Raw genomic sequence first — 15,316 nt, 5'->3', positions numbered from 1 at the left:
AGATCCCTTGATATCGGCAACCACAACCTTTAGTAGAAGTTGTTACGCAATCCATTTTGGAGGGTTCATAAGATTGTTTTCACATCCCGTAAGAAAGTCAACGTTAATCAGAAAAAGTCTACAAGTTTCTTCCAAACAAACTTTTGTGTAGCTAAAAACAAATGGTGAACGATGGTTGTATGTCTAAAATTTCGTTTAAGACGAAGAATTATTTTGTGTGCAATCTTTTTATAGTCGCAATATATTGAAAAATTAAAAAAAAATAATAATAATTTTATGTTTTTGTTTTGTACATACTTTTTATTTCGTACAAATCACACAATTTAGAATAATCGATAATAGAAAAATGAAATATAAAATATTCATGATAAACCAATCAACAAAATAAACTCAAAGCCATCAATAAATAGTTGTAACCCAATTTTCCAAGCATTAGAATTGGAAGGAGAACTTCACCCAAAACAAATGCAGTCGGTCATAAAAGTTTATTGATAATAGCTAAAAAATTTTTGAAAAATTGATGAAGCACCACCAAATACAACCTAATCTATTGTTCTACATAACCAATGAATGTATTTTGAGTCAGACATACATACATGTATAAATGACCCCATTAAAAGTTTATTTAGTGATATACAATTGTTTCACGCCCTTTTTATAAGACAATACAGTTGTGATGTCAAAAGGTTTCATTTTCCCCCTTATCGTACAGATCAATCCGTACACTTTGTGGTAAATTATCAGTTGGGAGATAATAAATAATAAATTTTGATACCCTCCACCATTGAATGGGGGGGATATAGAAATCTTGCCATTCCATGTGTCAGGAATCGAAATATTCGTCTCAGACTCCTTAAAGTTTGTACATTGTTGGTCATGGTGAAATTCAGAGACGAACTAGCAATATCAGTTCGTCCATCTATCTCTTGAAATCACGCTTTTTCGAATGACTTGGTACAATGTGCCTCACGTCCTAAAATCACACTTTCAACATATCCTCCACAGAATATTTCGAAGGATGAGAAAAATGAACAGTTCCAACGGATTTGAAGTTATTTTCAAAATTCACATGAATACGAAGTTCAGTTTATTGGTGGAATTGATCACGGTTGTTATACCCTGCGCCAGACTGTGGAACAGGGTATTACAAGTTCGTGCATATGTTTGCAACACCCAGAAGGAGACGAGATAGACACATGGTGTCTTTGGCAAAAATGCTCAGGGTGGGTCCCTGAGTCGTTATAACCATGCCCGTCTGTCCGTCCGTCCGTCCGTCCGTCTGTCTGTGAACACATTTTTGTGATCAAAGTCTAGGTCGCAATTTAAGTCCAATCGCCTTCAAATTTGGCACATGTTCCTAATTTGGGTCAGAATAGAACCCTATAGATTTTGGAAGAAATCGGTTCAGATTTAGATATAGCTCCCATATATATCTTTCGCCCGATATGCACTAATATGGACCAAGCAGCCAGAGTTTTATACCGATTTGGTTGAAATTTTGCACAGAGAGTAGAATTACCATTATAGCTATGCGTGCCAAATTTGATTGAAATCGGTTCAGATTTATATATAGCTCCCATATATAACTTTCGCCCGATTTACACTCATATGACCATAGAGGCCAATTTTTTACTCCGATTTAGTTGAAATTTTGCACAGGGAGTAGAATTAGCATTGTTGCTTTGCGTGCCAAATTTGGTTGAAATCGGTTCAGATTTAGATATAGCTCCCATATATATGTTTTTCTGATTTCGACAAAAATGGTCAAAATACCAACATTTTCCTTGTAAAATCGCCACTGCTTAGTCGAAAAGTTGTAAAAATGACTATAATTTTCCTAAACTTCTAAAACATATATATCGAGCGATAAATCATAAATAAACTTTTGTGAAGTTTTCTTAAAATTGCTTCAGATTTAAATGTTTCCCATATTTTTTTTACTAACATTGTGTTCCACCCTAGTGCCGACTTAAATTTTGAGTCTATAGATTTTGTAGAAGTCTATCAAATTCTGTCCAGATCGAGTGATATTTAAATGTATGTATTTGGGACAAACCTTTATATATAGCCCCCAACACATTTGACGGATGTGATATGGTATCGAAAATTTAGATCTACAAAGTGGTGCGGGGTATAATATAGTCGGCCCCGCCCTACTTTAGACTTTCCTTACTTGTTTTTTTTTTTTTTTTAGGCCAATGAAGAAGATAAAGCCCGCGTAAAATACATAGTTCCGGATGAACACAATATTTTTTTCAGCTGGGATTTATTTCTTTTGAATTGGTGTTACCAATAGCATTATTAGTTGTGTACCAGAATTGGCACTTATTTTTAAGAGAGATTTCACTCATGGAAGACGTTCACATATTGTGTATTTAAATTTCTGCGAATAAAAATATTGATAAAAAGTTTAATCAAATTTGATAAAAATTTAAATTTTGAAATCCGAAGTAACATTGTCCCGAAAATTCGTAAATATTTTTTTTTTTTGCTGGACCTTAAATGAAAATTTCAAATTTCTTGACTCAACAAAAAACAGTGAAAGAAATGTAGAAATATTCACATGGACCACTCGTCAAGTTATCAAAGCAAAAATAAACTGAAGAACTATTTTTAAGAGTAGGAACTGGGAAGTCCCTTTACCAGGCATGGAAAATACAATTTTTAGGAAAGTACTAAAATGGTATTTGTTTGAGCGAAATAGTAATTCTCACTAAATTTCATCAGAACTTCCATTGGAAGATTATTGTCAAGAGCTCCTTTGGACTGAATTTTAAAGGAAATAAAATTTTGTTTGTCAACTCCTCAATTTTAATTATTTTTTTAGTTTTATATCCGCTTACAAAGACTACTGTAGTATTGTAATCACAGTTGCCACAGTTAATAGAATTCTACTGTTTGGTAGATTAGTAGAAATCATGGTACTTCATTTATTTTCTGTAAATAAATATTTTTTATAGAAATAAAATTTTGACAAAATTTTCTCCAGAAATACGAGTAAAATTTTGACAAAATTTCCCATAGAAATAAATTTTTGACAAAATTTTCCATAGAAATAAAATTTTGAAATAAAATGTTGACAAAAATTTCTAAAGAAATAAACTTTTGTCAAAATTTTCTATAGAAATAACATTTTCATCAGAAATAAAATTTTGAATAAATTTTCTATAGATATAAACTTTGACCAAATTCTCATAAAAATAAAAGTTTGACCAAATTTCCCATTAAAAAAAATTGACCAAATTTCCCGTAAAATATTTTATTTTGACAAAATTTTCTATAAAAATAAAATTTTGACAAAATTTTCTATAAAAATAAAATTTTGACAAAATTTTTTATAGAAATAAAATTTTGGCAAAATATTCTATAGAAATAAAATTTTAACAAAATATTCTATAGAAATAAAATTCTGACAAAATTTTCACCAGAAATGTAATTTTGACAAAATTTTCTAAAGAAACTAAATTTTGTCAAAATTTTCTAAAGAAACTAAATTTTGTCAAAATTTTCTATAAAAATAAAATTTTGACAAAATTTTCCATATAAATAAAATTTTGACAAAATTTTCCATAGAAATAAAATTTTGACAAAATTTTCCTTAGAAATAAAATTTTGACAAAATTTTCCTTAGAAATAAAATTTTGACAAAATTTTCCATAGAAATAAAATTTTGAAATAAAATTTTGACAAAATTTTCTAATGACATAAACTTTTGACAAAATTTTCTGTAGATATAAAATTTTGACCAAATTTTTCATAAAACTAAACTTTTGACCAAATTTCCCATAAAAATCAAATTTTGACCAACTTTCCCATAAAAAAATTTTTTGACCAAATTTCCCATAAAATTGACAAAATTTTCTTTAAAAAATTTGTTTTGACAAAATTTTCTATAGAAATAAAATTTTGACAAAATTTTCTATAGAAATAAAATTTTGGCTAAATATGCTATAGAAATAAAATTTTGACAAAATTTTCATCAGAAATATAATTTTGACAAAATTTTCTATAGAAACAAAATTTTGATAAAAATTTCTATACAAATAAAATTTTTCCGAAGAAATAAATTTTTCCAAAATATTTTTTAGTAAGATTTTCTCCAAATGTTGGTAGATTTTTTTTGTCTCAAGTTTCGACCGTGACTGTAATGGTTCGCATTATTTTAGTACGCGATCGATAACTTCTTATTTAGAAGCGTAATATAGAATAATATGCATTTTCAACTAAAACATTCGTAAAATTCAATAAAATAAAATTGAAAAAAAAAATTTAAAAGTTCTAAAATTATTATAATTACAAAGTATATATGGAATTTTGTCAAAATTTCATTTCTATAGGAAATTTTGTCAAAATTTCATTTCTGTAGGAAATATTGTCAAAATTTCATTTCTATAGGAAATGTTGTCAAAATTTTATTTCTATAGAAAATTTTGTCAAAATTTAATTTCTGTAGAAAATTTTATTTCTATAGAAAATTTTGTCAACATTTTATTTCTATAGAAAATTTTGTCAAAATTTTATTTCTAGAACAATTTGTAAAAATTTTATTTTATGGGAAATTTGGTCAAAAAAAATGTATGGGAAATTTGGTCAAAAAAATTGTATGGGAAATTTGGTCAAAATTTGATTTTTATTTTTTAATTTAGTCAAAATTTTATTTCTGATGAAAATTTTATTTCTATAGAAAAATTGGTCAAAATTTTATTTCCATAGAATATTTTGTCAACATTTCATTTCTAGAACAATTTGTAAAAATTTTATTTTATGGGAAATTTGGTCAAAAAAAAATGTATGGGAAATTTGGTCAAAAAAATTGTATGGGAAATTTGGTCAAAATTTGATTTTTATTTTTTAATTTAGTCAAAATTTTATTTCTGATGAAAATTTTATTTCTATAGAAAAATTGGTCAAAATTTTATTTCCATAGAATATTTTGTCAACATTTCATTTCTATACTAAATTTTGTCAAAATCTCATTTCTATACGAAATTTTGCCAAAATATAATTTCTATAGGAAATTTTGTCAAAATTTCATTTCTATAGGAAATTTTGTGAAAATTTCATTTCTATAGGAAATATTGTCAAAATTTAATTTCTATAGGAAATGTTGTCAAAATTTTATTTCTATTGAAAGTTTTGTCAAAATTTAATTTCTGTAGAAAATTTTATTTCTATAGAAAATTTTATTTCTATAGAAAATTTTGCCAATTTGTCAAAACATTTTATTTCTATAGACAATGTCAAAATTTTATTTTGTCAAAATTTCATTTCTATAGGAAATTTTTTCAAAATTTAATTTCTATAGAACATTTTGTCAAAATTTAATTCCTGTAGAAAATTTTATTTCTATAGAAAATTTTGTCAAAACTTAATTTTTATACGAATTTTTTTTTTTAAATTTTATTTCTTTAGAAAATTTTTGCAAAATTTTATTTCATTAGTTTTGTTTTGTTATTGTTGGTTGTTTTTCTTTAGTCATTTTTGTTGTTTTTGATTTCATAGATTTCTATAGAAAATCTTCTCAAAACTCAATTTCTATACATCTTTGTCTTCAAAATTTTATGTCTATATTTTTTTTTTCAAATTTTCAATCCTATATGAAATTTTGTAATAATTTCATTTCTAATATAAGATTTCATAACCCTAAACATCCCTGAAATTCCAAAAAAAAAATATCGGGAAACTTTTCTTAAAGTATCAAAATGTTGAAAAATAGACGCCACCATAACCTTTCCTGAAAATTTCAGGCAAATCGGAGAACTTTGCTCCAACTTTAAATTAAAAATCAGTTAACTTCGTAACTTTCCTCACGTTGTCTCTAATTTTCAAGTAAACCGGGAACTTAATTACTGTACTGTAAATACAAGTTGGCAAGGGGAAGATCCTCCACCCCAACCAAATATCGAAAAATAAAGTCGCAGATCTTTGTCTAGATGCCAACCCTGATCACTGAAAATTTCAAGCAAATCGGTCAACTTTGGTCCAATTTTCAAGAAGTCTGAGAAAGCAGATGTCAAGTGGTTTGAGAGAAAAATTTGAGCCGGATGGGATGAAAATTACTTTTCCAAGAGGCCCCGAAGGTCAAATCCGGGGATCGGTTTAATAGGGGCTTTATCCAATGGTGCGACTAGTTGATCGATGTCAATCACTTATTGTATGCTTGTTAAAGGGTATATACAATCATCGCGTACCTCATTTCTAGTGAATCAGATGAAATGTACTCCTCCAAGACGCTACGGAAGCCAAATCTGAGAATCGCTTTATATTGGGGCTACATATAATTATACAACGATATGCACTGATTTTTACCAATTTGAAATTCCATCAACGAAAACTACTTGTGCAAAATTTTAAGTCGATAGCTTGTTTTGTTCAGAAGTTATCGTGCTTAGCAGACGGACGGACATCGCTTGATCGACTGAGAATTTCACCATGGCCCCGAATATATGCCATATGCACAGAAAAAAATATCACCAACATATTTCCAATTAAAAAATTAATTGAAGTTGAAAATTTTTTCAATTAATAAATTAATTGATACAATTAACTTTTTAATCAAGATAGAATTATTAAGTTAATTATGTCAATGATTGGAAATTTTAAAATTTTTAATTAAACAATTAATTGATACAATTAAGTTTTTAATCAAATTCGGAAACTAAGTCAGTTATAAAATGTGATGAACATTTTTTTTACATATTAATTAAAAATGCATTTCAAACAATCAATTGTTAATCAAAGTAAGAACTCTAAACCATTTCAGAAAGTAATTGAAAATAGTTACTTTTTTTAATTAAAAAATTAATTGAGTTTTGCAATCAACATGAATTAAATTTTTAATTGAATCAATTAAAAAATTAATTGAAATTTGCTAATGAAATCAATTAATTTTTTAATCAAGAACTCTTTCTATGCCCAAACTGTGATTTATACTATCACTTTCGATATGATTGAAGATATTTCAATTAAAAAATTAATTGGATCAATTAATTTGATTGAATCAGGCGTGAGACCAATATTTCGATGTACTACAAACAGAATGACAAAGTTAGAATACCCCCATACAAAATTAATTAAAATACTATAGCGCTTAACTTTTTTGCATTGCATATCATCTATTGAGGGCAGTTTCAGATTATTGGGCAATTAAATATTACCTAAAATATAAATTGGTAAAACAAATGAACTTAAAGTTAATAACCCAACCAAGAAGATCATATGTTCGCAATTTTCCCACACTCATATGCAATATGCTCCACATTAAGCATTTGAATAGAGTAACCCATTACAATAATCACCAAGCTAAATCTTAAAATATGGAAAGATTTTCCGTTTTTCACATCAAACACTTTTACCACAATCATATTTGACAAAATATCACAACAGACTTTCCCCATGATAAATATTGAATTTCCCATTTCCTTTATTTCTTCCAAGAGGAGAAATCATTGCTTTTTTCGTTTGTGGTGTTCCCTCCCTATTGATTTCCTCCCAGTAACGATATCTACAACTACTGCAAGTAGCGTTGATATATTTGCTCATTTCCTCAAGAGTATTGCAAACACATACACACACATTCGGATATACTCGATATATGGGGATATAGATGGTGGATATGTAAACTATGCACATATATCCACTTTAAAAAGTGTACCTAAGTACGTACGTATTTGTTTAGCAACCTGATTTCCTTTCATCAATCCCTGGATATTTGGATATGGCGCCATCCATTCCCGATATTGCACCAAGTGATTGATTTGATTTTATGATTTCGTTTTTGTTGCCTCTGTTGATATTTCAATATTTCCATTTTTCTATTCGACAAAAATGTAAATCATACAGTGAATATTTTTTTTTATACATGTTTGTATATGGAGAGTGTTTTAGTATTTGGTATTTCTATTTTTATGATCCATATTCCATTGGATTTGCTAAGGGATTTGGTTGTAAAAATCATACTACACTTGCCTGGATGGATGAATGGATGTCCAATGTTTGTGTTATCTGACGAATAATAAATTGAAATGAAATTTCCATGGGAGATGTATTTCGATTTTCTTAAAATTATTCGAAAACAAATTTTCCCATGTGTTTCTGTTTTCTCCTTTGCTATTGTGGGTATTATGTTAGGTTAGGTTAGGTGGCAGCGCGATTCCATGTTTAGCTCAATGACAAGGGATCTCCTTTTTATACCCTCCATTATAGGATGGGGGGTATATTAACTTTGTCATTCCGTTTGTAACACATCGAAATATTGCTCTAAGTATATATATTCTGGGTCGTGGTGAAATTCTGAGTCGATCTAAGCATGTCCGTCCGTCCGTCCGTCTGTCTGTTGAAATCACGCTAACTTCCGAACGAAACAAGCTATCGACTTGAAACTTGGCACGCGTAGTTGTTATTGTTGTAGGCCGGATGGTATTGCAAATGGGCCATATCGGTCCACTTTTACGTATAGCCTCCATATAAACGGACCCTCAGATTTGGCTTGCGGAGCTTCTAAGAGAAGCAAATTTCATCCGATCCGGCTGAAATTTGGTACATGGTGTTGGTATATGGTCTCTAACAACCATGCAAAAATTGGTCCACATCGGTCCATAATTATATATAGGCTTGCGGAGTCTCAAAGAGAAACAAATTTTATCCGATCCGGTTGAAATTTGGTACATGGTGTTGGTATATGGTCTCTAACAACCATGCAAAAATTGGTCCACAACGGTCCATAATTATATATAGCCCCCATATAAACCGATCCCCAGATTTGGCTTGCGGAGTCTCAAAGAGAAACAAATTTCATCCGATCCGGTTGAAATTTGGTACATGATGTTGGTATATGGTCTCTAACAACCATGCAAAAATTGGTCCACATCGGTTTATAATTATATATAGCCCCCATATAAACCGACCCCAGATTTGGCTTGCGGAGCCTCTAAGAGAAGCATATTTCATCCGATCCGGTTGAAATTTGGTACATGATGTTGGCATATGGTCTCTAACAACCATGCAAAAATTGGTCCACATCGGTCCGTAATTATATATAGCCCCCATATAAACCGATCCACAGATTTGGCTTGCGGAGCCTCAAAGAGATGAAAATTTCATCCGATCCGGCTGAAATTTGGAACATGGTGTTGGTATATGGTATCTAACAACCATGCAAAAATTGGTCCGCATCGGTCCATTATTATATATAGCCCCCATATAAACCGATCCCCATATTTGGCTTGCGGAGCTGCAAAAAGAAGCAAATTTCATCCGATCCGGCTGAAATTTGGTACATGGTGTTGGTATATGGTCTCTAACAACCATGCTAAAATTGGTCCACATCGGTCCGTAATTATATAGCCCCCATATAAACCGTTCTCCAGATTTGGAGGAGCAAAATTCATCCGATCCGGTTCAAATTTGGAACATGGTATTAGTATATGGCCGCTAACAACCATACCAAAATTCATAATCATGGTTGCCACTCTAGCCAAAAATAATCTACCAAAATTTTATTTCTATAGAAAAATTTGTTAAAATTTTATTTCTATAGAAAATTTTGTTAAAATGTTATTTCTATAGAAATTTTTGTCAACATTTTATTATTTATTTATTTTGTTAAAATTTTATTTCTATAGAATATTTTTTTTTTAACTGAATTATATACGTATTTAATCGGTCTTTTTTAATTTAATATATACCACGTATGGTCTTACTTACAATTTAGAAAACGGTGTTAGTAGGTTTTAAGATACCTTGCCATCGGCAAGCGTTACCGCAACTCAAGTAATTCGATCGTGCATGGCAGTGTTTAGAAGAATTTTCTACGCAATCCACGGTGGAGGGTACATAAGCTTCGGCCTGGCCGAGCTTACGGCCGTATATACTTGTTATAGTTCGAACGGTGTATCACAGAAGCTTTGTACTCGTGCAAAAAAGCAATAGGGAAAAAGTGTGGACTAAACCCGAAAATTGTGAATGGGTTGTACACGGCAGTGATGTTGTGGTCTGGTGGCCGGCACTACATTAGACGACAAGTTTAAATACAGTTAATCGAATGATGTACTTTTGTATCTCAGGCGAATTCCGTGAAACAGAAACAGGTTCTCTGAATGTCATGCTGCATATCGACATATAGGGCAAACAATCAGCTGCAGCAACGACTCTAGGATTGCGCGAACTATCACTGTTGGGTTCTCAAAATAATGATGGATGGACAAGAGGATTTGGAGAATACAAAATACTTGGAACTTAAAATCGTTATGACATTACCTAATCGTTCTAGTGTTTTTCAGGCTGAAATATCAGCAATAAAAGAGGTGACACAATCGCACAAACAAAAAATCAATGAATTTTCTTGTCTATACAATTAAAATTATGTTTAGATTTGAGTTAACAACGTAATTTGTAAATACAATTACGATTTTAGTAATATTTTGTCACATTAGCAACCAATTTTGTTATAACAACAAAATTTTTGTTAAACTTAAAAATTTCCTTTAACAACAATTTAATGTAAGTTCAAAAATTATAATATTATTTTGTGTGATGGCTGAGAAGTAATTTTCCAACAAATCGACTGCCGCAAATCTCTCAACAAGATGGCTGAGCAGTAAAAAATTTACCTAATTTAGATGTCTGACTACAGAAACATACCAGAACATTTTACCAAAAAGCTACTAAATTTAAAAAATCAAATTTTTAAGTTTATGATAATTTTTTGTGATTCTTCGAAGAAATGAAAATAAAATTATATTTTAGAATTTTATTTCCGTTTGTACAATAGTTTATTAAAATTTTATTTCTATACAATATTTTATCGAAATTTTATTTCTATATAAAATTTTGTCAAAATTTTATTTCTATAGAAAATTTTGTCAAAATTTTATTTCTATAGAAAATTTTGTCAAAATTTTATTTCTATAGAAAAATTTGTCAAAATTTTATTTCTATAGAAAATTTTGTCAAAATTTTATTTCTATAGAAAATTTTGTCAAAATTTTATTTCTATAGAAAATTTTGTCAAAAGTTTATTTCTATAGAAAATTTTGTCAAAATTTTATTTCTATAGAAAATTTTGTCAAAATTTTATTTCTATAGAAAATTTTGTCAAAATTTTATTTCTATAGAAAATTTTGTCAAAATTATATTTCTATAGAACATTTTGTCAAATTTTTTTTTCTATAGAAAAATTTGTCAAATTTGTATTTCTATAGAAAATTTTGTCAAAATTTTATTTCTATAGAAAATTTTGTCAAAATTTTATTTCTATAGAAAATTTGTTAGCAATTTCAATAAAATTTTTTTGAGTTGTCATGATGCAAAGGAAAATACATCAATTAAACGTTAGGGCCATAAGCTTTAGATTACTGCCATAGACCTGGAAATGTTAACTCCACTGTTAGTAACGGTCAAATTTTACTGTGTTTCCTATTCGTTATCAAATTACCTGCCCTACTTCTACAAACTATATAAGCAACCCATTGTGGACTACGTAAATTAAATTTAGCCAAAAGTGTTCATAACTTTTTGCCACAACTTAACACCCACCTTTACCTTGTTCTCATAAAAGAGGGCTTCACCTCTTACAATGTTAACTACGAACTTTGGCCTTAATATGACTTTACAAAGACTCCATCTTTTGTTACAGTTTGGTTATATGTATGCCTCTTTTCGGTGGTTGTTTTAATTAAAAATGCATGACATGTGCATTTTAATATGAGATCTCGGGTGTCGGCCGGAACGGAAGCACTCACTCATTCCACAGATGGCACAAATGTTGGCGCTTACAACTAAAACCCACACTCGTCCAAGTTATGGTAATGTTTTATTAATGTCTCACTTTTTTTTTAATTTTCCACCAGCAACATTGGACGCTCATAAATCACCACTCACTCGGTTGCCTCATTTCGAAACCTTTTCCCCAACCGGTAGCATCACTTCCACTTTTCATAAAAATTCTCAGATGGCTCATCATAGTCATCACCAAATGCTGGAGTGCTGAAAATGTGCGGATAGAAAAATTTAAATTCGTATATGCAAGTAAGGCCACCATTGTGGTGATGAGAAAACAAATTATTTAAAAGTGAAGTTTAATATGGTGAGACCGAATTAACTAAATACCCTATGAGCCCTATTAATAAGGCTCAATACTAAAAATTATAATATGTTTGCAAGAGCCATTAAAAGAGACATTTCTTTGTGACTCAAAGAACACATTTCTATCATGGCTACCTTAATGCGACAAAATTTCCTATAGAAAAGAAATTTTTATAAAAATTCCTATAGAAATGAAATTTTGAAAAAATTTTCGATAGAAATGAAGTTTTGACAACATTTTCTACAGAAACAAAATTTTGACAAAATTCCCTTAGAAATGAAATTTTGACAAAATTTTCTATATAAATAAATTTGGACAAAATTTTCTAAAGAAATGAAATCTTGACAAAATTTTCTATAGAAATAAAATTTTGACAAAACTTCTACAGAAATAAAATTTTGACAAAATTTTCTATAGAAATGAATTTTTGACAAAATTTCGTACGGAAATGAAATCTTGACAAAATTTTCTAAAGAAATGAAATTTTGACAAAATTTCCTATATAAATGAAATTTTGATAAAATTTCCTATAGAAATGAAATTTTGACAAAATTTCCTATAGAAATGAAATTTTGACAACATTTCCTATAGAAATAAAATTTTTACAAAATTTTCTATAGAAATGAAATCTTGACAAAATTTTCTAAAGAAATGAAATTTTGACAAAATTTCCTATAGAAATGAAATTTTTATAAAATTTCCTATAGAAATGAAAATTTGACAAAATTTCCTATAGAAATGAAATTTTGACAACATTTCCTATAGAAATAAAATTTTCATAAAATTCCCTTACAAATGAAATTTTGACAAAATTTTCTATAGAAATAAAATTTTTACAAAATTTTCTATACAAATAAAATTTTTACAAAATTTTCTATAGAAATGAAATTTTGACAAAATTTCCTATAGATATGAAAATTCGCAAACATTTTCTATAGACATAAAATTTTGAAAACTTCCTATTGAAATGAAAGTTTGCAAAACTTTGCTACAGAAATGAAATTTTGAACAATTTTGCTATAGAAATGAAATTTTGACAAATTTTTCTATAGAAATGAAATTTTGTCAAAATTTCCTATAGAAATGAAATTTTGACAAAATTTTCTATAGAAATTAAATGTTGACAAAATTTTCAATAGAAATAACATTTTGACAAAATTTTCAATACAAATAAATTTTTGATAAAACTTCTACAAAATAAAGTTTTGACAAAATTTCTACAGAAATAAAAGGTTGACAAAATTTTATATAGAAATGAAATTTTGACAAAATTTCCTACAGAAATGAAATTTTGACAAAATTTTCTATAGAAATAAAATTTTGACAAAATTTTCTATAGAAATGAAATTTTGACAAAATATTCTATTGAAATAAAATTTTAAAAAAATTTCCTATAGAAATAAAATTTTGACAAAATTTTCTATAGAAATTAAATTTTCACAAAATTTCTGCAGAAATAAAATTTTGACAAAATTTTCTACAGAAATAAAATGTTGACACAATTTTGTATAGAAATCAAAATTTGCGTGCATCTACAACCTTCTGAGGCGACGTAATATTTCTCTCCACTAGTAACTATGATATTTATTGCTATTTATTGTAACACGATAAAATAGAATTTTCTAATCCATTTGGAAATTGTAAATACTAACCGTTTTATTGGTCAACTTTCCATTACTTAACTTCCACTATGATGCGGCATGATTTTGCAGAACCCATAAAATTTATCATGCAATTGCGTTTAGTACATTAAGTGCTAGAATTTTAGTTCTTATTTGCCAAATTGGCCAAACTGCATGCAGTGTAGTCAGGCGACGGAGACGGATAGATTCCATATGATATTTGTCATATGCTTAATTTTCCGGAAATTTGCTAAACACTCCCAATTTTCCACACAAGTAAGCCATTTTGCATGTCAAAGTGTCATATTGCAGTGTTTTCTTGTTTGTTTCAATCTGCCTGTTAAATTGTAATGCAATGGAATTGCATATAATGGATTAGGATATCACTCCACCCCAATTAAAATCTGTACAATGCAACACAAACTATAATATAAAGTTTAGAGTATATTAGGGTAAATCGAAAAGTGAATTGCATGCAAAAAAGATAAATGAGAAACAAGTACTAGCAAAACATTAAAATGATTGCAAAGCGAGAATCGCACACGTTAGTTTGTTACCACCGTTCTTTTAAATCTCATAATACATTCGGGTCATTTGATGACCCAAATCCAATTTATCATCACCGTATTTCTTATTATTGGAATATAATTAAAAATTTCCGTTTTTGCTGTAGCACAAACTTTTATTTGGTACATGGCTTGTAAGAAGAGGATACACTAAAGATTTCTGTTTACTTTAAATGTAGCTTTAAACCTGCTTGTTTGCGCACTACGAGTCTAAAAGTGTTTTCATTCAAATGAGTTCTTCCGTCCTATGATCCATATTTGCAATACTTCCGGATCAAATATTGGGCATTAAAACTTCTTTTTGGGAAACTTTTTTTTACGGGGTTGGGATAGACAGACCGTTGATTTTTATATATTAATTTTTTTTGCAAAAATTTGTTTAATATTTGTGTTTCCTCTCAACACCCTATTTTCATTCAGCATAATGAAGTGGTATATCAGATAATTGCAATTATCATGTATCCTATTAGTAAAGGGAGGTGACGAGAGTGAGTGAGATGACATTTCTATACTTTTGTATAAGTTCAGTAAACCCTACAATTATTGTCGACTATTTTCAAATGCATGTATTTTGACAAATGGAGCCACCATTTCAAGGGGAAGGACTGTATATGGAGGATTTTAATATGGAACTGTGATATGGTGGATGTTTCCAAATATGACAAATATCCCATGTAATTACTACTGTTCATAAACTTCCAAATACTGTAATTTAAAATTTAATATATTTACCAACTAGCAATATGTGCATATGCATACTCGTATATATAAATACATTGGCTAACTCTCAAACTCATATTGTATCAATAAAACAAAAATTTTCGAAATGCTATTATTGGAACAATTAATTTACAATTACATATTTGATTTTTTGTGGTATTTTAGTTTATTCGTCGTAAATTTCAAACCACATATTACACAAATTAGCAATTTTACAAAATATATTTGAGTCAACAAATTTAATTACTAAATTTATTTGTGTTTTTTTTTTCAGAAATTTTATTTATTTCAATTACAAGGTAAGTACTTAATTTAATTTGGAG

The 15,316-nt window shown here is 28.8% G+C and overlaps 1 protein-coding gene across 7 annotated transcripts in view; it reads left to right on the top strand.

Moving 5' to 3' along the window:
• The first annotated feature begins 15,266 nt into the window (after positions 1 to 15,266).
• The window catches only part of kmr (pleckstrin homology domain-containing family A member kramer), a 259,563-nt gene continuing 259,513 nt past the window's right edge, over positions 15,267 to 15,316 (top strand). For 4 of the 7 annotated variants that reach the window (XM_075291769.1, XM_075291766.1, XM_075291767.1 and 1 more), the window contains exon 1: positions 15,270 to 15,292. The gene's annotated coding sequence lies outside the window, so the exon portion shown is untranslated. Of the gene's footprint in view, positions 15,293 to 15,316 lie in introns of all 7 variants that reach the window. The other 3 variants (XM_075291772.1, XM_075291771.1, XM_075291770.1) reach the window with 2 other exon arrangements.

This window comes from Haematobia irritans, chromosome 1 (genome assembly GCF_050003625.1).
Source record: "Haematobia irritans isolate KBUSLIRL chromosome 1, ASM5000362v1, whole genome shotgun sequence".
NCBI classification, from domain to species: Eukaryota; Metazoa; Arthropoda; class Insecta; order Diptera; family Muscidae; genus Haematobia; species Haematobia irritans.
This window is presented reverse-complemented; position numbering and strand designations above follow the sequence as displayed.